This window comes from Heterocephalus glaber, unplaced genomic scaffold, assembly GCF_053883595.1.
Source record: "Heterocephalus glaber isolate CG9 unplaced genomic scaffold, H.glaber_assembly_v1.0 deba00000331, whole genome shotgun sequence".
NCBI lineage: Eukaryota > Metazoa > Chordata > Mammalia > Rodentia > Bathyergidae > Heterocephalus > Heterocephalus glaber.
In genome coordinates, this window is record NW_028258142.1 from 49,380,939 (window position 1) to 49,406,177 (window position 25,239).

The 25,239-nt window shown below is 36.5% G+C and overlaps 1 pseudogene; it reads right to left on the bottom strand.

The window, feature by feature from the left end:
• Positions 1 to 3,064: 3,064 nt before the first annotated feature.
• LOC147830133 (RWD domain-containing protein 1 pseudogene) lies at positions 3,065 to 9,882 on the bottom strand (annotated as a pseudogene).
• Positions 9,883 to 25,239: the final 15,357 nt, after the last annotated feature.

Genomic DNA, 25,239 nt, shown 5'->3' on the forward strand with positions numbered 1-25,239 from the left:
AAAAGAAAGCCCATCAGAATCACAGCAGACTTCTCAACACAAACCCTCAAGTCAAGGGAATTAATATGAGAAAAAGAAAAAATGGAAACAAAGTCTTTGTAGATAGGGAGGGGTGGAGGGGTTGAAGGGAGGGCAGGGGAATGGGGAAAAAATAAGAACCAAGATGGATCATGTAAAGGTGCAAATTTCCAATGATGAATGTCATTATATTGTATACCTTAAATGTACCAATATAATTAATTAAAAAAATTAAAACTATGAAGAGATACAAAAAAAAAAAAAAAAAAGAGCCTGGAGTGAAGTATTTCAAGCCCTAAAAGAAAACAACCTCCAACCCAGATTTATGTACCCTGCAAAACTATCTTTCAAAATCGATGGAGAAATAAAATACTTTCATGACAAAGAGCACTTGAGGAACTTCATGAACACCAAACCAGCACTCCAAAATATTTTTTAAAATATCCTAGGAAAAGACAATGAGGGTCACAACCACACAAAATCCAACAAAATGAATCCATCAGGCAAGAGAAAAACTTAAATGTAAAGAGTGTGTGTGTATGTGTGTGTGGGGGGGGATCCAATAACAGGAAAATATCATGACAAGGATAAATCAATACATATCAGTTACAACCATCAATGTTAATAGTCTCAATTCACCAATCAGAAGAAATAGGCTGGCAGAATGGCTCAAGAAACAAGATCCAACAATATGCTGCATAAAAGAAACACACTTAATTAAAAAAGAAATCCATAGACTGAAAGTTGAAGGGTGGAAAACAATACTCTATGCCATAGTAACCCCCAAAAAGCAGGAGTAGCTATCCTTTTTGCAGACAAAATAGATTTCCAAACAAGACTAATTAAGAGAGACAGTGCATGTTACTACATCCTTGTAAAGGGAACAATCCCAGAGGAAGAGATGACAATCATAAATATATATGCACCAAATACTAGTGCACCCAACTATATAAAATAAATATTAACGGACATTAAAAATCAAAAAAGCACTAACACATTAGTAGTAGGGGACATCAATACCCCACTGTCACAAATAGATCAACTAGACAAAAAAAAAATCAACAATAAAATACTGGAACTCAACCAAACTCTTGAACAAATGGACTTACTAGTTGTTACAGAGTGCCCCCCCCTCAAAAAAATCAGAATACACATTCTTTTCAGCTGCACACAGGTCATTCTCCAAAATAAACCACACACTTGTTCATAAAATATGTTTAAGAAAATGCAGAAGAATCAAAGTTATCCCCTATATATTATCAGATGATAGTATAATGAAATTGGAGATCAATATTAAAAGAAACGACAAGAATTTCATAATCACATGGAAATTGAACAACAGACTCCTGAATAACCAATGGGTCACAGTGGAAATTAAAGGAGTCATACAGCTTCTACAGTTAAACAACAATGCCAATACAACATATCAGAATTTATAGGACACAATGAAAGAGGGAAATTCATAGCACTGAATACTCATATTAGGAAAAGAGAGTGAGGTCAAATAAACAACCTAATGCTGATTCTCAAGATTCTAGAAAAAGAAGAGCAAGACGAACCCAAAGCTCATACAAGGGAGGAAATTATAAAGATCAGAGCAGAAATCAATACAATGGAGACTAAGAGAACAATACCAAAAAAATCAATGAAGCAAAGGGTTGGTTCTTTGAAAGAATAAACAAAATTGACAAACCCTTAACCAAACTTATCAAAAAAAGGAAAGAAAAGTCCCAAATCCATGCCATTAGGAATGAAGGGGGTGAAATTACAACAGACCCAGCAGAAATCCAGAGGATCATCAGTACCTACTTTGAGAATCTATACGACAACATGGAAAACACAGAAGATATGGACAGATTTCTACATACATATGAATTACCAAAGTTGAATTAAGAAGACCTTAACATTCTGAACAACCCAATATCAATCAATGAAATTGAAAACATAATTAAAAGCTTACCAACAAAGAAAAGCCCAGGTCCTGGTGGCTTCATTGCTGAACTCTACATTTAGGGAAGAACAATTGCCACTACTGTTTAAATTTTCAATGAAATTGAAAGGGAAGCAATACTTCCAAATTCATTCCTGAAAGCAAGCTTCACTTTGATCCCCAAAGCAGAGAGAGAGCCAACCGAGAAAGAGAACTATAGGTCAATCTCTCTATTGAACATTGATGCAAAAATCCTCAATAAGATACTGGTAAATAGAATGGAGATCATGAAGAAGATCACACACAAAAAAGAAGAAGGTCATATACGCTGACCAAGTGGGATTCATCCTAAGGATGCAGGGATGGTTCAACATATGCAAATCAATAAATGTAATACACTATATTAACAGAGCAAAGGACAAAAACCATATGATCATCTCAAGAGATGCAGAAAAAGCATTCAACAAAATCCAACAGCCATTCATAATAAAAACCCTACAGAAAATTGGAATAGGTGGTCCGTATTTCAACCTGTTAAAAGCCACCTATGAAAAACCAACAGCCAATATCATACTAAATGGTCAAAAACTGAAATCCTTCGCACTAAAGTCAGGAACAAGACAAGAATGTCCACTATCACCACTCTTGTTCAATATAATTTTGGAAACATTAGCCATGGCAATTAAACTAGAGAAAGAAATAAAAGGAATAAAGATAAGAAATGAAGAAGTTAAATTGTCATTATTTGCAGATAACATGATATTCTATATAGAGCCCAAGAACTCCACCAAAAGTCTTCTAGGCTTAATAGCCAAATTTTGTAGAGTAGCTGGATACAAGATCAACACACAAAAATCAACGGGCTTCCTATACATGAACAACAGACTCACTGAAAGAGGAACTGGAGAAACAACTCTTTTCACAATAGCATGCAAAAAAATGAAATACCTAGGAGTCATCTTTTTTTTTTTTTGAAGTTTTATGGTCAGTTTATTAAGTTCAGTGGTGAAAGTTACCAGAAGACTATTCTCCTGAGAGTTATTTTTTCTTAGAAAAAAAAGAAAGGAAAATTAAAAGCCTCTCAGCACAGCCACAGATGCTGTGGCTGTGGAGCTCTCCGGAGATGGTGCATCAGTCCTCTGAGTCACTCCCTGGGCCAGCAGGGCTGTAGTCTGGGTCGTCCTCAACATCCTCCAGCTCCAAGTCACCCAGTTCCTGGAACAAAGACTCATCTACTTCCACTTTATTTCCAGCATCCTCCAAGAACTGGATATCAGATGTGTCACGATTATGATTGGTTTCAAACAGCTGTTTGCCACTTAATTTATTTTTTCCTGCTTGCTCTTCTTCTTTTATCTGTTTCTTTTTAACTTCCAAGAGTTCTGCATCAAACTTGGCTTTCCAACATAAGAAATTCTCAATTGTAACAGGGGTGCCGTGGAATAATTGCTTCTCTGCTTCTTCTGCTTCTTTTTCTTTTAGTTTCTTTTCTTCCTCTCTTCTCGTTTTTATCTGATCTACTATTTCATTTAATTTTTCTTGCACTGCTGTCACTAGAGTAAAGATCACGACCACACCAAGATTTTCCTCAGCCTGTAATGCTAATAATTTTAAAATGTCTATGACATCATTATCTTTTAGGTTTTCCTGGGAAAATATTTCATAAAGAGGAGCTTCATCTGGGTATTTTTCACTGTATGCAAACTTGAGGGTAGTCTGGACAGTTTCATCATTTTCTCAGCCTCAGATGTCACAGTGCTGGTGAAGCTGGGTGCATTTTCTGATGATACTGAAAAGCCCTGGCCGCAAGTCCAGAGTTTCTGTGAAGGAGTCAGGGTAGATGGACTCCAGAGCCTCCAGTTCGTTTCGCTGCTCCTCGCTGTAGTCTGTCAACGCGGCCCTGGCTGCTGCCCATGGAGTACGCCGACGCTCAGGCAGCGCCACAGCCGAGTCCCCACCTAGGAATCATCTTAACAAAACAAAAAAGACCTCTACTTGGAAAACTATAGCACTCTGAAAAAAGAGATTAAAGAAGATATCAGAAAAATGGAAAGATCTACCTTGCTCTTGGGTAGGAAGAACCAATATACTGAAAATGGCTATACTTCCAAAACTGCTATATAGAGTCAATGTAATCCCAATGGAAATTCCAACAGCATATTTTAAAAAAATTAATTTTATTGGTACATTTTAGGTATACAATATGACATTTATCATTGGAAATTTGCACCTTTACACAATCTCTCTTGGTTCTTATTTTTCCCCCTTCCCCTGCCCTCCCTTCAACCACTCCATCTGTCCCTATTTACAAAGACTTTGTTTCCATTTTTTCATTTTCTCATATTAATTCCATTCCTTTCTTTCCTTTCCGCTACCCCTCTCACTTACCTTTCCCCTTTGCCCCTTTTCTTCCTATTTCACATTATCTATTATACCTTTTAGTCCTTATTTACGCTTTCAGTTTCTCACACTAGAGAAATCATGCCATATTTACACATGTATGTCCTATTTATTCTTAAGAGTATCACCTCAGTGTGCATGCATTTAGCTATAAATGTCTCTAATTTCTCATTTTTTATGGCTGAGTAGTACTCCATTTTATAAAAAACCCACATTTTCTTTTTCAGGTGTCCAGCTGATGGGCAATTGGGCTGCTTCCAAGTTTTAGCTATTACAAACTGTGCTGCTATGAACATGGGTGCCCATATATCACTGTGACATGATTCTTTTAATTCTTTGGGGAAGATAACCAGCAGGAGAATAGCTGGGTCAAATAGGACTTCTAATCCTAGTTCTTTGAGGTATCTCCATACTGATTTCCACAGTGCTTGCACCAGTCTACACTCCCACCAGGAATGGAGCAGTGTTCCTTTCTCCCCACAGCCCCACCAGCATTTGTTATTGGTAGATTTCATGATAGCAACCATTATTTCTGGGGTGAGGTGGAATCTCAGTGTTGTTTTCATTTGCATCTCTTGAAGGACCAGTGATGTTGAACATTTTTTCATGCATTTATTTGCTATTTCTACTTCTTTGTCTGAGAAATGTCTGTTCATTTCTGATGCCCATTTTTCGATTGGGTCTTTAAATTTGGGAGGTCTGTTTCTTTAAGTTCTTTATAGATTGTAGATAATAGATTTTTGTCTGAGGAACAGCAGGTGAAAGTTTTTTCCCACATTGTGGGTTGTCTCTTCACACAGTTGGTGGTTTCTCTTGCTGTGCAGAAGCTTTTTAATAAGAAGAGATGCCGCTTGTTGATTGTGCTAGTTCATGGGCAAGTGAGGTTTTGTTCATAAAATCTTTTCCTACACCAATATCTTCAAGAGGTCTACCTAACCTCTGTTCAAGCTGGTTCAGCGTATCTGTTTTAATATTTAGATCTTTAATCCATTTTGATTTTAATTTAGTGCATGGTGAGAGATACAGGTCTAGTTTTAATCTTTGACAAGTTGAAACCCAATTTTTCCAGCACCATTTATTAAAGAGGCTATCTTACCTCCAGTGAGGGTGTTTGGCTCCTTTGTCAAAGGTGAGGTGGCTGAGTGTGTCTGGAGTTGTTTCTGCATCTTCTAATGTGCTCCACTGGTCCTCAGGTCTGTTTCTTTGCCAGTACCATGCTGTTTTTATCACAGCGGCTTTCTAGTATAGTTTCAAATTGGGGGTTGTGATACCCCTACCATGTCTCTGTTGTCTAGAATTGCTTTTGCTATTCTAAGTCTCTTCTTGTTCCAAATGAATTGTTGGATTGTTTTCTCAAGGTCCGTGAAGTATGCTGCTGGAATTTCCATTAGGATTGCACTGAATCTATATAGCAGTTTTGGAAGTATGGCCATTTTCACTATGTTGATTCTTCCTACCCAGGAGCAAGGAATGTCATTCCATTTTCTGATATCGTCTTCAATCTCTCTTTTCAGAGTGCTGTAATGCTAGACACTTGTTGAACTATGAGAGTGATACATGCAAGGGTTTCTCAGGTCTCATGTAGAAGCTGTATTGCAGTGAAGTGGTTTCCAAATTTTCTAAGTTGGGGTGAAGTTAACTTAAAAATTAAGCCCTTAATTTCAAAATATATTTTGACATTAGAGACACAACTAGAAGCTGAATGGACTTTCCTTAAGTGTCTAACTACATATAGTGATGCCTCCCAGATATGACCATCAGCACAAACATTACCTCATTCTGGGCTTATGTATATGTTGAATTAGAATAAAACTTGTGCAACTCAGGAAGGATTTGCCTACTGTTCTATGTTCACTGTAATCTTATTATCCTGATAGCTACCACATTCACTTTATATCAGTATTACTATTATTTTGCTAAATTAATAGGTCTAGTTAATGGTTAGTCTCAGTAAGAACTTGTTAAGCTTGTTTTATTTTTCTGAGTAGGTGTTCCCTATAAATGTAACTTCACATTGTACTTGTTATTTTTCTGTACCAACTTATGTTACTAACATGGAATTTAGTTTTGAAGGCAAAGTACTTCAAATACTTTAATGACACAGAAACCATAAGAAGATAAACTATTTTTTTTTAAAAAAGTATCACAGTATTTATGATATTGAAGATGAGTTTTCCTGATAATATTCAAGAAATTTGTGGTTAATTTTTATAAAGTCTTACTACAATTCATTTTTAAATGTTATACCTTAGATGGAGTTGCCATAACTCTGTCAGAGTTCTCATCTAGAAGATAGAAATGCTATGTTAGATGAAATAAGGTAGCTTCTAGTTGTAACACTTTGTGATGCTAGGAAAGAAATATTTCTGTAATAATTTCTTCTAAATTTAAGAGAAAGAGAACCTTGAGATTATGTTAATAAAAGTTGCAATTTGTTCTTAATGTAATCTATAATTCCCTGATGATTTTGGTATGATCAACCTTTATATCCAATAGGATATCAAGTTGTTACTTTTATATACCTCAGTGATTATTGTACAGATGTATTTCATGTAATTTTAGAGGAAACAAATCTCAGGTTTGGGTAGAATTGTTGTTTTTATTTAGGCCTGCCTCTTTACAAAAGACACAGGGGACTTGAGATACAAAAGTGATTTATTCAAGATCATCTCAGGTCTTCTGATTTCTTTAATCCTTTCTTCCACATCATTTTAGCCTCTCAATTCAAGATTTCATAAATGTAGCTATTTTTACTGGAACAGAAAAATTACAATTTAGATATACAATTGAAATTACTGTAACATAACTTGACAATAAGATAATAAAGATCCTCCCCAGGCATTCCTAAGATGAGCCAAAAAGAGTTGCATTATTTTCATAGGTATAAAAAGAATGGAAACTTCAGCCAATAATTAAAATATCATTCCAATAACCGAAGTGCAGGATCTAAGTTTTGTTGTTTTTGCTGTTAGGAGCAAATATTGTCTTCATTCAGTTTGCCAATATTCTTGATTTTAAGATTGCCTGGACAGTGACACATAGTTATCATTTTGTGGGGTTTTTAAAATTGCTACTCAATTTGTAGGAACACTAGGATATTAGTTTAAATCTAGTATTCTATTTATAATATTGATCTGTGCTAAGGTCTAGGTTATAATTTACTAAAAGTAATTAAAGAGAAGGAATACATTATTAACGACAGTTTATTGCATTCAGATAGTTTACTTCACTCCAAAATTAAAAAAAAAATTCTGAGGGTTTCCTGTGAATCTCATCCTGAAAGTAAAGAAGTGAGATTATAAAGTAAGTGGAAGGAACCAAAATTACTTTGATCAGAAAAAACATATGAAAACCCTTAAATTGACCATAAATAGCAATATACCTCATGTTGTGACTATAGCCCTATGTAATGTTATCAAGTTATGCATGTCTTATATAGGGTAAGTCATGGGACGTGTCAGCCTGGGTCCAAACACTGGGCCAATCATATCTTACAAATGTGAACTTGTAAAAGTTATTTAAACTCTACACACCTTAGTTTTTTATTGGTAAATAGGGCTAATACTAGTCCTTACCTCATACTTAAGAGATTTACATGATTTCCTACATATGTGAGGAATGCAGTTAAGTGTTGAATGTTAGCTATTATTATATAGTAGAAATATACATAATATAATAAAGTATATGTATACTATTTTAATTTTTACTATTTTTAAGTGTGTGATTGAGTTAATGTGAATTAATTTTCTATGAGATAGTTGTTAAATCCAGTTCTTCCCTGTGGGGTACTGAATTTATCTTTTCTCCAGTGTATGTGTATACACATTGGGTTAAAGTATGAAAAGAACTTCTTGTGAAGGGTTATGATAACAGCAACAACAACAAAAATTGATTGGAAGTGACTGCAAAGAATCACTGGATTCCTCCCCAGGGGCTTCCAGAGAGTTTTTGAGGTTGCCTCAGTTTTTTTCCTCCTCTAGTGAACAATGAACAGGTAGACTAGCTCTGGGGGTGGGGAGTGAAGATAAAGGTATAACTATCTCAGGGTGGAGATCTGGCTAGGGGTGGAGGTGGTGGGTGGAGAGGCACAGCAGGGTGGAGCTGCTGAAGTCCCAGAACAAGCTGCAACCTGTGCTCAGGTGCTCAGGTGAGCTGTACAAGGGCTGTTGAGACTTTGCTGAGTTTAGGCATATTTGGCCCTTGAAAGGATGGGATGTAGGTTGAGAGAAGAGAGAAAAGTGTGTCTAAGTATATTAAAAATGTGCATGGAACAGGAGGCAGTTCTGAAGGATAACACTGCTGAAAATTTGGTAGAGAAAAGATAGATGGGTAGATTGGGAGAACTGGCCAAAGAGACTGAGAGGAAGAGCTTAAAAAAAAAGAAGATTGACACTAATTCAATGAAGATTTGGACACACTAGACTCTTTTTGACTCAAGGTGGTGTTTTAGTCAGTTAAGAGCTAAATTCTACAATGGCAAAGTGGCTTTGCTGTTCACAATGTGTACCATATCCAGTGTATAAGAATTAAAAATTGTTGCTGCAATAGTAAAGCCCATAATTTGGTTTCTGTAGATGATGATGGATGAGCTTTCATCTAATTGTAGTGTTCTTAATGAATTGAAGAAGAGAAGGGTAATGGTGGGATTTTTCAGTGTGATCTATTTAAGGACTTCTCTAAGGAGATACTAAACCACCCAAAAAACGAGCCAAATGCGATAGTCACCTGCTTACTAAAACAAACTGAAGAGAAGCAACAAAAGTGTGGGGAGAAATTGGTGGTTAAGTAGCTTGAATTCTTTTAATTATAGATGATCTTTTGATCGCTCAAAAGCCAGGCGTGGCTCGGGAATCCCTCCTCCCCCTAGGTGAGTCTGAGATTTCTCTGAGGATTTCATCCAAGTGTTCATGAGCAGATCTATCCAGCTCCGTGTGTAGCAATGCCCTTTACCGAGCAACACTATCTTTTCCACTGAGGAGATCCCAGACACAGCCACCTGGGGGGTGACCCTTCTTTTATTACGGGGAATTATTACATCAATAATGCATCATAGTATCTTCAAAAATGAAGACTTTGGAACTCTTGTCTACTTAATCTAGGCTTGGGCACGCAGAAAAGAGCTCTGTGGACACCCAACCCACTGCTGTCAGCTGTGCTTCCCTCTCCTAGAACCAAGGCTTTGCTGCTGGGCCCAGTTTTGCCTGGCTTTCTTTATGATGACTCCTCTGCCTGGCTTCACAGCCTCACATTTCTTACTTAACTTTTTGTAAATGACTTTACTTGTTTCTAAAAGAAAAGGTTAAGGCTGCTAAGGAAAATTAAATAAAATTGTATCATAGTGGTATCGATTCTTTCATTTTAGAGGTTCTAAATACTTTTCTCAGAGAGTTCTTTTCCTATTTATTAATTACAATTAATAAATGCATAATTATATGAAACATACTCTTTTCTGTGTGTACTACAAAAATGCAAGGCCTGTTGACTTGCAGGAAGCATGAATCTGAGTGTAGGGAAAGCTCTTTTTCCAGTTTCATGGTGCGTCTCTGGGTATAGTGTGTATAGCATGGGCCCTCCAGATACTGAATATGCATGAGAGACTGATAAAGTACCTAGGAGAGAAGCCTACTAGGAAAAAAGTCAGGAAAATTTGGCCCAGAAAATAAAAATTTGGTTGTAAAAGTGAAGAAGCAATCACAAATATACCATTGTGATCATCATCACATAGTCTTACCTCTTGACCAATTTATCAACTGCCTAATCCAAAGGAAAAGGAGGTACCAATTGTAAAGCTGAATTGACACTTTTACAAAACCAACAAACATTGATTCCTGGCAACACCAATACATGATTCTCCATAGAAGAAAAAGCTTTATAATTCTTTGCATAACCCATAGAAACTTTTGCTTTTGGATAATTCCGGTTACTTCTAGGACTCCGGGAAGAGATGATAGAAGATGACAATATGACCCCATAAAAATAGCTTATCCTTGAACCGTGTATCTCCCAGAAAAAAAATTTCACCAGCGGGGCCTGGAGAAGAAAGGAAGAAAATGGTGGGTGCACGAGAGGCAGGTACATGAGCACACGTGAGATAGCCTAAAGACACCATGGCTTTCAGGATAGGTAGTCTTGTCAAAATAACTCAGAAACAAGAGCCAGCCACACTAGCACACCAAAGATTCATGTGCAAGGATGCTTAGACTATTTACTCTGTTCAATCAGTTATTTAGAGGTGTAAATTAATTGAATGACATTCAAATATGTTTTGTAGGTCAAAAAATACCACACATGCCTCTTCGGTAAGAAGCTATATATATAGGATGTCTGAGAAGACAACTCTGCAAATAGCCACAAGATCCTTAGGGAATTGAGACCAAGGCTGGAGGCCTAGCATTGAAACATACATTTATTTTTCTTCTTTTATTGAGTGAAATAAATTGAGAGTGACAGCTATGGATCTTAGTTATTAGTATGGTACCCAAGATGCATATCAGATGATTTTTCCTCTTTGCAATTTTTCCTGACTCTCTGGGAAGAACTCGTGTTCCAGTGCCATTTTTATTATAATACCTGACACAATCTGCTATGTGATTACCGCTAAGTTGTCTGCTTCAATCACGTCTATATTTGTGATGCTGGAGATCAAAACCAGGGCCTCACATGTACTACACTCCCAGTATAGACTGTATTGTATTTACATGTTTCCTAGTGCTAGGGCTCCTGTGGAATGCTAACCACTAAATGATCACAGCTCAGGCTTCTGAATATTCAGTGTTTGACTGATTAAAAGAGAAAATAGAAGTAACTCAAAGACCAATGTACCCTAAATTGTTGCCTAAATTTGTTTTGTTATTTGTTTTTATAACATTTCACCTCACCAAAGAATACATAATTTTTTGAAAGAATATATTTATCACTTTGAAAAGTAGGGTGTGTCTATCTTCAGTTAACATTTTACTTTGAGTTTTACCAAATGCATCTAAACAGGATTATGACTGAATGGTGTAGAGAATCAGACTCATAAATAATTTATTTTTTTTTCCAGAATCTTTTAGAGAACTGCTAGTTCTGCATTTGTGGTACATGTGGTTTGGGTGAGGCTGCTCGTGTCCGGAACCATGTGGAGACTACAAGGAGAGTGCATGTCTGAAAATTGTGCTAATGGCAGGAACACAGATGTGAGTCAGAGCCATGTGTATGTGGGACGAAGGGACAAGAAAGAGAATGAAGAAAAGAGAAGAGAAAAAATATGAAGAAAAGAGACAAGAGAGAGATTGGCCAAGTACTGATGGTGAAACTGGAGCTCCTGGCTCCAAGTTAAATAAATCCTGGGCTTTTTTATTATTATTATGAACTAATAACTTAGATATAAAATATTTTAAATGGTTTTTGAGCTAATTTGGGTTGTACCATGACCAAAACTTCCTAACTAGTAAGTTTAAGAATTGAAGGTAGGGTTTAAAATCAAGAATCTTGTAGCCTGTAGACTGACAGCCAGTACATAAAGAAATGGAAATTTTCTTTTGGATCATAACTTCACCAGGAAAGTAAAATGAACAGCAATAGTCTGCTTTCACAATTTTTGCCTTTCCCTCATTCATTTTCCATAAAACATTTCAACTGAACTCACACTCATTGCCAGACACTCACGTGTGTGTGTGTGAATAGATGGAACAGTAAAAGTGAAGATGAAATCCAAGTGAAGAATCTTCTAAAACTTTATGTACTTACAAGTGGTAAAGTTTAAATATACACTGTAAATTTATACAGCTATAAAATATAAGTGTGAACAGTGCATATGAGTGCACAGTAAAACAAATATAGGATGTACCTTGACACTTAAAAAATGCAAGTTTTGGTCCTGAGTTTGATCCCTGGTACAAAAAAATGCAAATTTTGGACAATTAAAGGAAGTATAACCAAACATTCTTGCCACTGTAAGGGAACGCTGTTGTCATTAGATCAAGTCCTGTTTTCTTATTCTCTGTACAAAGCAACCAAGACAGGACAAATGACTGACTCATCTCCCCAGAATTTCAGATAGCAGCAAGGTTATTCTGTCAAGTGTTCAATTTATTCTCCACTAGAATTTTTCAGAAAGAAATTATTCCCAAGAGATGAGGTAGGGTTAGATACTTAACTTGCTAAAAATGTTTAAATGAAGTTACCAGTATCAAATTGATACTATAATATCAGATTGGAAATGCTTTGTGTAATCATTGCTAGGCTTGGTTATGTTAGGTCTGGCATTACCATCCACTCCAGAAACAGAAATGCTGTCTGGACACTTGACAGAAATTATCTTAGGCCTTTATAGAAGTTATCCCAAACTCCCAATGACACTGTTAGGTTTAACCAAAGAGGTTAAAATTGTAGAGCTGAAGTTCCATGGGAAAAGAAAATTCGTGTTTTCTATAAATTGCCTTATTGTCAACATTCAAACCAGAATTGGCATAAAATAGGTAATAAACATTTGTTGAATGAATGAGGTAGTGTAGCTGGCATCCATATCAAATTTCACAGGACTATGAAGCCCTTGAGAGTTCCTGGATGCCCTTTTGACTCCAGTCTCTGACTTAAACAGAGCTGAGTCTGAGGGAAAAAGTTGTATTCCAGCTGCTATCTCTGAGAAGATGCATTGTAAAATCTTAACAAGAAAGACTAACATGAACCTTCAACCAATAGACAAACATTTAGCATACTCTAAAACACTGTGTACAAGGAAGAACAATAATGATGAAAACTAAGAAAAAACCCTTAATGCTCTACCACCCCTACATCTACCTGTCCACCAAATAATAAAATGTTTTTAAAAACTGATAAATAATGCTATTCATGTGGTACTAATGTAAAAATCATGTTCTACCCAAGGCTGAATTTTATAGTTCCTATTACCTCTAAAATTTGGTCACATCCAATTTCTTTGACACAAATGGATTATAGTCACTTTCAAACAGCAAAATCAAATCCTTATAACTCTTCCAGGTAATCCAAGTGGTGTTATCTACAAGAGAAGGCAAAAATAAAAGATAAAGTAAAGAAAAATATCACTTGTCTTTTCTGAACCACATATGCAAAAATCGTGATATGGTATATGAAGCCACTGGATAATGATTTAAGGTTTTTATTGTGTATAAAAGCTTACAGCTTCGTAATATAGTACAAAGTCTACAGAGAGGTCAAGATGTCAAACTAGTGAACAAATAGCATGCCATTTATGTCATATGCTTGTCAGAGGCCAGATGGATTTGTGATTGAAGAAAAACCTCAAGATTATTGTTTCTTCTATGGAAAGTTGTGTTTAGATTTTGCAATAATATCAGAAATCAAACAGCAATTGCATTATGGAAGAATAGAAAATTTCACCATCAATATTCTATTCTCAGACTATGCAAACTTTATTGATGTTCTATTTGAATATATAACATGTAATAGTCAGATTATAGATTTTCCAGAAGAGAATCATAAAAAATTATCCATGTTCAAAGACATAAACAAGCTGTTTATTCACCCTTAGGACATTAAAGCCTGAAAAGAAAAATTATTTTCATGTCTAGTCTTTCAGTAAACATTTATCAGTTTCCATGATGGGCTAGGCACTATTTTAAATGTTTGGGAAGTAAACAAAGTAGTCCCAAACCCTTGCATTACTGCAGCTTACAGGCTAGTGAAAGGAGATAGGCAAGAACAATAAAATAATATTTAAGATGTATGCAATGTAATGTAATGTTAAGTACTATGGAAAAAAGTCAGTGAGGAAGGAGAATGTGAGAGAGTGGTGATTTGCTATAATTAGAGTGATCAGGATAGTTCATATTGAGAAGATGATGTTTTTAGGATATTTTCTTTTTATTATTTTAGTTTATCAATACATGTGCACAGTACATAATGTTTACAGTCTTTAAGGGAAGTTGGAACATGTACATAATTCATTCTCATTCCTTTCTCATGCCCTTTCCCTTCTTCTCCTCCCCTTTCCATTCATCTCTTCATCCTCCCCTCCCTCTTCTTCCTCTTCTTCTTCTTCCTCTTCTTCTTCCTCTTCTTCCTCCTCCTCCTCCTTCTTCATGTTTGCAGATGATTTTTGAGCACAGACTTTGAAGACAAAAAGGATAACCCATGAAGATATCAGAGAAATGAAGATCTCAGCTGGGGGAAACATCCAACACAAATATCTTGTATCAGAAATATCTCAAAGAGGGTGTAGGGGAAAGACATAACGTCAGAAAACTGAAAGTGAGGCAAATGATGTGAATTCTTTGTAAAGGGATCATAAGGAATTTGACTTTTATGCTGGGTATGATAAGATAGAGCTGGTTTCAAACAGAGATGATGTGATTTAGCTTTCATTTTTCAAAAGATCCCTCTCCCTGCAATGTGAAAAATACTCTAGAGAGATTTTTTAAAAAAAATAACATTCACCTAGTGAGAAGCTGCCAAAATAATCCAGATGCATAGTTGTGCATAACAATGGAAGCAGAAGGGTGTCATCCTGGATAAATTTTGGAATAGAATCAAGAGGATTTGCAGAGAGATTGTATGTGGGGCATGAAAGAAAGAAAGACAGGAGTCAAAGGTATCAAGACTTCTTGGTCTAGATGACTGGAAAGATAGAGTTATAACTTATGGCCATGGGGAAAAAAGTCCTCTGTATCTTGTGGGTTTGAGGGCAGGATGGGTGTGGTGATGAGGAAATTATTGAAAATGTTCAGTTTCATATGTTGCTCAAGTACCTAAGAGGAGATGTTCAGTAACTAGTTGGATAAATTTATCTGGAGATCAGAAAATAGGTCTGGATGTAGAAATTTGGCAGTCCTTGGTTTACAGGCCATGAAATAAAAGGATGTACTCAGTGGAGTATAGCAAGAAAGAAGAGAATAAAGGGCTGAAACTTGTGGAATTTCAAAAATGAGAGCTCAGGGAGGAGAGGCAGAGACAATGAAAGAATCTCTGAAGTGGTGAATATAAAGAAGAGAAAATAGTGGTAGATTCAAGTGAGAAAAGGGTTTCAAAGCCAATCAATTAAATTAAACAAGCCGATTGATTGATGAAATTGAATGACTTCATGTTATAGCAAAGGTCAGAAATTGACCCTTAGTTAGATCTTCTTTTGAGTCAGGGAGCCTGACTGAAATGGGTTTAAGAGAGAATGAGAGGGGAGGAATGAGTATGAACAACTCTTGACAGAAATTTTGCTAACACTAAAACATAAGAGAAATGCAGAGGGAGTAACATATCTTTTTGGTATACTTAAAAAAATTTAGGGCAAGAGAAACGGAAGAATGTTTGTATGTTGATGGGAACAACCCAGGAGACAGAAACCTTAGAAAAAAAGATGGCTCTTTTCTGGGTCCACTGAGGATTGCATTTTGATCATATTGAGGGGGATCCAAGACAAATATTAGAAGGAGCTTCCTTACCATACCACAGTTAAGATCAGAACATACTATCATAAGGAATTATTAGAAGGTATTCTCTGACATTTAAAAACATTAATGTAAATGTGTCAGATAGTTGTGGAGTATTTCTAGCACTGGAGCTACTGGAGCAATGATGAGTAAAAGTCAGACTTTGGTTTTTAGGAGTTCAACAGAGCAGACTGGCTGAGTATGTGGCCCCTAGAGCCAGGCTGGCTGCAATCCTGCCTTTACCTCACCACTTACCAGCTGTATGGGCTTGGGCAGGTTACTTAAACTTTCTCTGCATATCTTTAATAGGAGATAATGACAATGTGCACCTCGTATCTGAGTTATGAGAATTAAATGAGCTAATACGATTTTTAAAATGTCTTATACGTAGCAAGTGATGTCTATAGCTATTGATGAGCTATTATTAATGCATTGTTATATATGCACATTTAATAGAGATACGACTAGCATGTCCAGGCAGCGTGGAAGAGTTCTCATTTTGACTTGGAGGTTTTAAGGCAGTGATGGTGAGCCTATGGCGCTCATGGCTCAGGGCCCACTCTGTGGTATGCAAGCCAAGTCACCCGAGCATGGCCATGTTGTTTTTTCCTAAACGAAACCCCAGCGTTCAGGTTTTTTTTTTGGGGGGGTGGTTAAAAGCAGTAGAAGTGTATTTACTTTTTTTTTTTAACTTTATATATCCTTTATTTGTACATTTTAGGTATACAATATAATGACATTCATCATTGGAAATTTGCACCTTTACATAATTTCTCTTGGTTCTTGTTTTTTCCCCCTTCCCCTGCCCTCCCTTCAACCCCTCCACCCCTCCCTATTTACAAAGACTTTGTTTCCTTTTTTTCATTTTCTCATATTAATTCCATTCCCTTCTTTCCTTTCCCCTACCCCTCCCACTTCCCCTTCCCCTTTGCCCTTTTTCTTCCTATTTCACATTATCTATTATCCTTTTAGTCCTTATTTACACTTTCAGTTTCTCACACTAGAGAAACTATTAGGTATTTACACATGTGTATCCTATTTATTTCACTTAAGAGTATCACCTTGGGCTGGGGATTTAGCTCAGTGATTTCACCACCTGCTGTGCAAGTGCAAGGACCTGAGTTTGATCCCTGGTACCAAAAAAAAAAAAAAAAAAAAAAAAGAGTATTGCCTCAATGTGCATCCATTTAACAATAAATGTCTCTAATTTCTCTTTTTGATGGCTGAGTAGTACTCCATTTTATAAAAAAAACCCCACATTTTCTTTATCCAGTCTCCAGTTGATGGGCATTTGGGCTGTTTCCAAGTTTTAGTTATTACAAACTGTCCAACATACAGGTTTAATTGCACTGTTGCCACTTTCTGATAAGTAAGTGGGTTTTGGATTGCAGTTTGGACACTCAGTCTCTAAAAGGTTCACTGTCACTCTTATAAGGGGTCCCAGAATCTTCATAGAAGTCTGTTTGAACGGATTTTGCAGGATGAATCAGACATGGCCAGGTAGACTAAAGCTAGGTCGAGCTCCAAGAAGCGAAGGCTTGGGATCTGAGTGTCCTTGGTGTGCCTGGGAAACAGAGTGTGATGGTTAGGCTGGGAGTGACCCATGGGACTCCCTGCTGTGGCTGCTTTTGGTGAAGTTTGGGCTTGCTCCTGCAAATGGAAGTTATTGCATTGTTCAAACAGGAGTTAGGCAGGGAATTGTAAAACAAGGGTCAACAGGGCGTGGCCCTGGGCCTCCGGAACCCAGGACCTGAAAAGTGTCTCTGTTATCTTATTTTAGGGCATCACCAACCTTCCAACTCCATTTTTCTCAGTTCCTTTACTCCTTCCTGTCATCTTCAATTTCTTATTTTTAACACCCCTCCCTTTGCAGTATGGGGATTGCCCCAAGGCTTTTGCACTGAGCTATATCACCAATCCTCTATCTATCTATCTATCTATCTATCTATCATCAATCAATCTATCATCTATTTATTTTGAGAGAGAATCTTCCTAGGTCACTTAGGTGGCTCAGGCTAGGCTCATTGCGGTCTTCATGACTAGGCCTCAGCCTCCCATAGTGCTAAGATTACAGGCCCAGGCCCCAAGCCTGGCACTGCCTCTATATACTCTTATCTCTGTGTCCTCAGACTGCTTATCATCCGAGCCGGCCTGGGCTGGGCTCTGGAGTTCTGCCTGGCCTCTCTAGACAGCAGCACATACTCTCCTACGGGCCCCTAGCATGCTATGGACTCCTCTGGCAAAGCATTGGTCCTGTTGTATTTTCTTTTAGTTTTAATCTACAAAGCAAAACTAAACAAACCACCCCAAAAAAGAGCCCTTTAAACCCTGAGTTCACAATAAGCTCTCGTAAATATTGAAAGTGAATAAATCAGTGAGCTAACAAATTTTAATCCTTTAAGATAAAAGTGACCAGAAAATAGGAGATGTTGAGAGTTGACAAATGAGGTACAAGAACTCTTTCTCAGAGTTCTCCCCAAAAGCCAATCCCAGGAAATCACCTTTCATTTCTTGGATTCATCATGGCATACTTTAAAGTTTGATTAAGGGCCTTGGTAAAGAGGATTTAAAAAAAAAACAAGATAGTAAACTCTCAAACCAGAACCTAAACATATATTTCTGAAGTCTAAACTAAATGGGACAATCTCAACTACAAGGGAAAATAATGTTTGAACGAGGGGATTTCTGATAGAGGTGAAATCCAACTCACTTAACACCATGTGTACATTAGGATGTACCAACTTGAGTATCTTTTGTGTTCTCTTGTCGTTCCGTGAGAGCATCCCATTCCCTGCAGACCAAGGCAAACAAGAAGCCTCCCCCAGGACACTCCCCAGCCCCCTGCCGTGGCTTACGTCATTGCCCAGGGAAAGAATACCTCCCCCTCTGCCCATCACAGCCCTACCCTGCCTACCTCTGACACACATGCTCCTCCCCGCAGAGATGACAGGCATATTGTTATCATCAGAAGGATCGAGTACAGAACCCCTGTAGCTCCTTCCTCATTCTTATTTGAGCTGCTGTAAGTTGACTGGTTAGCATAGCCCCACTCACTTGCTCTTTTATTCTCTCTGTCTCTCAAATGTAAGCTTCTAGAAGAAAAGGGTGGGGACTACTCACCTTTCACACAGAGCCTTTTTCATTCTAAGTTAAGTCTTCAAAGAAAGAAGGAAACAATTCTGGAGAAAAAACACATGAAAAGTGCTATGCAAATATGCTTGTGGATTGTTTTCTGAATAGAAGATAACTGTAAAGAAAAAGAAAAAAAGAAATGCAAAGAGCAATTTGGACATACAGTTTACCAGGTATTGCAAAATGCAATTAGGTAGCAGCTTTGATTTAAGGGTGTTAGAATAGAATGACCATGTGTGCTTTTTAATCAGGAGTTGGCTTTCAAAAGGGCATGAAGTAAGGGAGGAAAGGGGACTGTGGTTAAGGAAACAGAATGATATACTCTCTGTTTTAGAAGTGATCCCAGAGATCCATTTCCTAGCGAGATGTGGTGTGTGAGATTTGGCAAGACAAACTCGCACGTATTGTATTCTGTGAGAAATAAAATACAAACCTACCTAGCTTGATTGAGATCTTGGTGTAGCCTAATGAAGGTTGAAGAGACCTTATTTTCTTAACTGGCTAACGTTATAAAAGAGGGGAAATTCTCTCAGAAAACAAGGAGTCAGGTAATTTTTTTATTTTTTCAAACCACAGAGAAATAGTTGATAAATATTACCAAACAATTTACATGCAAGATTGTGTACTTCTTCCAAACTCTGAAAGAACACAAATAAAATAGTCACTGATGTTTACACGTTTTAGCTTAGGTCAGAATTACTGTAACATGACAGGAAGATATGCACCTGCAGGGTGAAAAATACATTCTTAGACCTTGTAGAAGACAGGAATGTTTCCGATTTCTGTTTGTATTCTCGTACTCATAGACATCACAGATTTCACTTAGCTCTTCTTGCTCTCAGCACTATTTACTTACATCTCTGCATGTGAAATTCATTTCTCACTAGCTACATGGCAAAAGCCTGCCCAGGCTGTCGCCACCGCTATTTTAGAAAGGTGTTAATGATCCTCCAATGGAGCTCTGTGCCAGTTGTCCCTGCAGAAGCCATTCGGAGACGAGTGCATGGTTTGACTCATCCCCTTGGGATGTCACAGAGGGACTTCCCAGAGGCAGGTTTGGAGGAGACCAGAGGCTTTGAGTGCTCACTGAAAGGCTGGTTGTGTAGCTCAGTGGTAGAGCACTTGCTTAGCATCGATGAGGCTCTGGGTTCACTGCCTAGCACTGGAGAAACAACAAAACATTGTACCAACACAGCCTCATTTTTCTTTGAAAAGCTTTCCGTCTTACTCTAGAATATCAGCTTAGCTCATGGGCACTTTTCACTTGTCCTTTTTTTGAGCACCCAACCTATGCTGTTCTTCTAAAGCAAACAGATCCCCAATTCGGGAAGTTTGGTCAGGCCTCTCTGGTCAGCTCACACACCCTTCCTAAGTCAAAGATGGTAACTAATTCTGACTTTCCTATCCAGAAAGGCCATGACATGATCAGGATTATTTTTTTAAAGTGGACCACTAATGTTTACCTTCTGAGAAGAAAGAGCTAACACAAAGACTTGTACATTTAAACAACATGAAAGATGATAATATCAAAAGAAGAATATGTTGTTTTGTTGTTGTTGTTGTTTTGTTACCCGGAATGGAACTTGGGACTTTGCACTTTCGAGGCAGGTAGCGGCACCACTGAGCTAAATCCCCCACCCAAGAATATGTTGTTTTTGCAAGGGTAGAGATTAAAAACAGAAAACGACTGAAAAAATTTCAATTTGCTTTTTAAGACAACTGTTTCAATACAGGAAATCATGTCAGTTGGGGTTTTAAAAACCTGGTAATAAAGACTGTCAATTTCAGAATGTTATTTCTAAGAAAAAAGCACAACCAGATATCATGTTCTCTTATGTGCAAATTGCTTTGTTGACTCAGTCAGCAAACAGATCTTCAACAGATCTTGGCACACACCAAGCTAAAACTGCTTATTCAGTGACACTACTCACCAGAGGAGTTACTGTCTGACTGTGCTTTTAGCTGGGCGTGGAAAGATAATTTTCCCTGCTGGCTGGGAGCTTGGCCAGGAGCCACGGTGAACACCCATAGGCACATAAAATAATTAGGAGACTTATTCTGAATCAGTTGGGTTCCCATGAACAGACTGAGACTTATTAATCTGTCCTGATTGAAATTGCCTAAAATATAGACTTTGGGAGTGGATAAGCAAGCGAGAGAGAAGATAACTAACACAGGATCAACCCAGTGTTTACAGGTTCTGAGACCAGAAAGATATTCATAAAAAATACAACAGGTTGATGTTTTTACTTTTAAACCAATTTTTAAAAGAAGGAGAAAAATATTAGTGTTATAATTTCTGTCTCATAAACTTGATTTTGTGACAGCATAGCTATCATCTTAGAAAATTAGATCTACTCAAGATTTAAAATTTGGTTGGTCCTTTCTTCCACCTTTAGAGACTTGTTTCAGTTGTAATCTGCAAAGTCAAATAAATGACTAACTGAGGTAGTTTTCTTTGAAAAACTAAAAATTACTTTCAGCTAAAAATATAACTTTCTCTGCAACTTTTACAGAGTTGGAGGTTGCTATAAAACAATGGAGCATGTAATAATTTTTTTTTCACAAAATACTTGCTTTAAAGCTGGGACCCATATAAATTCTTATAGGTGATTGTGCAACATGTACCAGGGACTTTCATTTCCAGCAGTTTTCTGGGTAGGTCAAATCCTATCCATCAAATTGTTGGTATAACTACAAATAACTCTGCAGGAAAAAAGCCACAAACCAAGCATTGTTATTTAATTCACAAGTGCAATTAGTTACAAGTGTTTCCACCCATAATTCTCAAAGTCTTAGAGTATTATTTCAAGTAATAACAGCAGAGGTCAATACTGAAAAGTTGGACTGATTATACTATAATTATCAAAGTTATTTTTCTGTACTTGCTTTCATCTTGAAAATATTTTGTGTGCAAATTGGAAACAAAACCAAAGGAATTTTGTCTTTTTGAGAAAAGTTTTGCTGGCCTGAATTTATTTTCAGAATTTCATACTTCTTAATTTTATACAAAGTAATGTCTTGGACTTAAAATTCTATAAAATAACCTCTAGTGGAAAACTGTTCCACACTCAAAATTTGGGAGATAAAGAAGTTACTTTTAAAAGTTTTGATTAGAGACCACTGAACCTATTAGAAAACACTGCTGACTGGTGATATAAAGATCTCTGCTCTTGTAACAAGCAACTGACACATCATTTAAAATAAACTGTTTCATTTTTCTCACCTGGAAAATATGACAGCCACCAACCAACACCCACTTATTTGATAGTATTATTGTATTTACAATGAAAATAATTTAGAAGAATTTTGGCTTCTTGGACCACATAGTGTAATTGAAATGCCAAGTTGTTTTAAAATTCTGCAGTTTAACCCAGCAAGAGTATTAACCTTGGAATTTAAGTATAATTTCTACAACTTTATACTTTCAATAGTTTTTCCCTTCAGTTTTTCAGTTTTATCAAATGAATAAAAACATTATTTCCTGGAAAGAAAACATAACATTAAATGCCAATTTTGAGTATAATGTTCTTTTACTCAAGCTGGTCAATTTTTTTTTTTCCTGTATGGGGGATCTAACTCAGGACCTTGCAATTGCAAGGCAGGCATGGCACCACTGAAGCTAAATCCCTGGCCCAAGCTGGTCAATTTTTAATCTATGTACCTTACATTTGTATATATTTTTACATGGTCATCACAATATTATATATTATTATACATTATAATAATTTTCTTAAATGTAGTTTGCAGTTTAAAATGTGTTGTCATGTTTTGCCTTGTTTTATCAGAATGCTTTAAACTGTTTCATTAAGCCGATATGTTTGGGATTTCTGAACCCAGCCCCCCTTGATTTTGTTTTGTTATTGCAAGTTCTATATTAACATCATGAATCTTTTTTTATAAAATGGTTTCCTAAGGATAATCTACTCTTAATTTTCTTTCTCCCACTAACTTACCAAAGATAGTATTAAAAAAATAGTATTTTATTATTTCCTTCAAGCTCTCAGGTGGTATAGTAGCTTTCTGAAGGAAGAGGATATATAGCTGATACTGATATTGTAGGCCCCTAGCTCAATAAAAACTGAGCAAATAAATGAACCATGTTTCAGAAATGAAATATGATATGAAATTTTCATGCTGATTGAAATATACCTTTTCTGAAAGCATTGCATAATTAATAAAGTTGCTAACAAAGTTTGGTTGGGTCAATTTCATCACAAGATAAATAATATTATCATTGAAAAGATTTTTGTTATTCCTATACATATAAAAGGTCATCTCAAGGTTGTTATAACTTTTCTTTGATTATAAACAAAGATAAATATTCTGAGTACTTTTAGGGTACTAATTTTAAAATATTTTTCTTAGCTATTTTTGTTTATTTACCCATCTTATTTTATATCTCCTCAATATTTGTTATTTAAAGTATATCTTCTATGAATGTCTTCAACCCTAAAATAGTATTTGGAGTCAATGAGTTTTTAAAAGTATGTAAGATGCACTTTTACATGATGACAGCCATTACTTGATAATAATATTATTGAAAGTAATTAAAATTTGGCCTAGTTTAGGTGTAATTACATTTAATGGTACTTTAGCAAAATCACTCCCAAAATTTTGAAAGAAGCTACTGTAATTAAATATTCCAACATTATAACATAAAATAAATTTACAGAATGAGGACTTTTAAACTCCATGCTGAGCTCCCTATACTGTGGCTATGTTGAATCAGAAATGTCATTTTCCTGAATGTATGTGGCCCATCTGCCTTCACCGACTTGTGTGTTCATTCATTCCCTCATCCACACTGAACTGCGATCCCTGCAGTGTGGTTGTGGGATGCCTGTGTGCCTGGCATGCCCACATCTCTACATTCATTCAACATCAGTTAATTCAGATACCTTTCTCTCATCTCTCAGTTTACAGTAACCAAAAGCACTTTTTCCCTTCTCCTAGGAATTTAGGACTTATAGTATCCTCTCCACCTGAAATTCCATTTCTCATCTTTTTCCTTGAAAGTACTACCCAATTTTAAGGACTGCCTCATTATGTGCTGTTTCCATAAAATTCACAACTCCATGGTCTGAATACATTTCTCTCACTTGTATATTGCAGGTAACTTTGTTTTCCCCCTATTTGAAAGTGCATATTCTAGTTGTTTTAAGGGGCTATCATGGTCAAGGGGCTACTCTGAAATCAGACTTCCTGATTTTGAATAACATTTCAGCATCAGTGCTATCTTGTAAAACTTTCTGTGAATCCTCCTGCCTCAGTTTACTCATCTATGACAGGGAACAATAATAAAGCCTATTCATTCATTTCTTGAAAGGATGAAGTAAGATAGTACACTTGAAGTATGTCCAGCAAACACTCAAAGAATGCCAGTGAGCATAATTTTCTCCTTTGTGAATTACTGAAAAATAGACTATTGATCTTTATTTCCTGATAATTGTCATAGTAAATAGCAGGTAATAAAAATTTAATTAATAGTATTTTATTCTAGAACAAGTTTTCTAATGAGTTCTTTTTTTGGCTTTGGAAAAAACTAAAGCATTTGGATAAACGTTTTCTTTTTCAAAACTGGGGATTAAACCTAGAGCCTTTGCACTAGGCTACATCTCCAGCCTTTTCTAAAACTTTTTATTTTGAAGCAGGATCTCAATAGGCTGCTAAATTGCTCAGTCTGGGCTTGCCCCTGTGATCCTCCTGCTTCAACTTCCCAGAATACAAGGATTACAGGTGTGTACCACCACACCCAGCTTGAATAAACTTCTAAAAGAGTAGGTAATTAGACTGGTTAAAAAAGAATAGAAAAAATGAAATTACTTGAAAATTTATATTTTTAAAACTAGAGGTTTGTTTGATTTAATAAATTGTAGAATTGACTTCTCAACTGTTTTTCAGAGCTTTTGTTGATGAGTAAAGTTGGCTTATTGTATAGAATTTTTGAGTATGTTTATTTCAAATGGGTGTCAGATCCAAATATGTCATTTACAACTGGAATTTTCAAGGTCTGGTTTGAAACTCCTCAAGTAGTAGAGTACAGCTCTAAACCTCTGTGGTCACCTATCAGAAAGGCTAGAAGTAAGAGAAGGGAAATATCAAGGTTTGTAAAAAATGCAGAGCAATTGTAACTCTCATGCATTTAGAATAGAAATTGGTCAAAACCGTTTAGGAAATTATTCACACTGTCTTAGTCTGGTTTTGTGCTATTTTAAAAGACTATATGAGACTAAGTAATTTATAAAGAACAGAGAATTTGCTTCTATAGTTCGGGAGGCTGCTAAGTCTACATCCAAGATCAAGGGTCTCCTACCTGTCACGAGAGTTGGAAGTTGTGCCATTCCATGG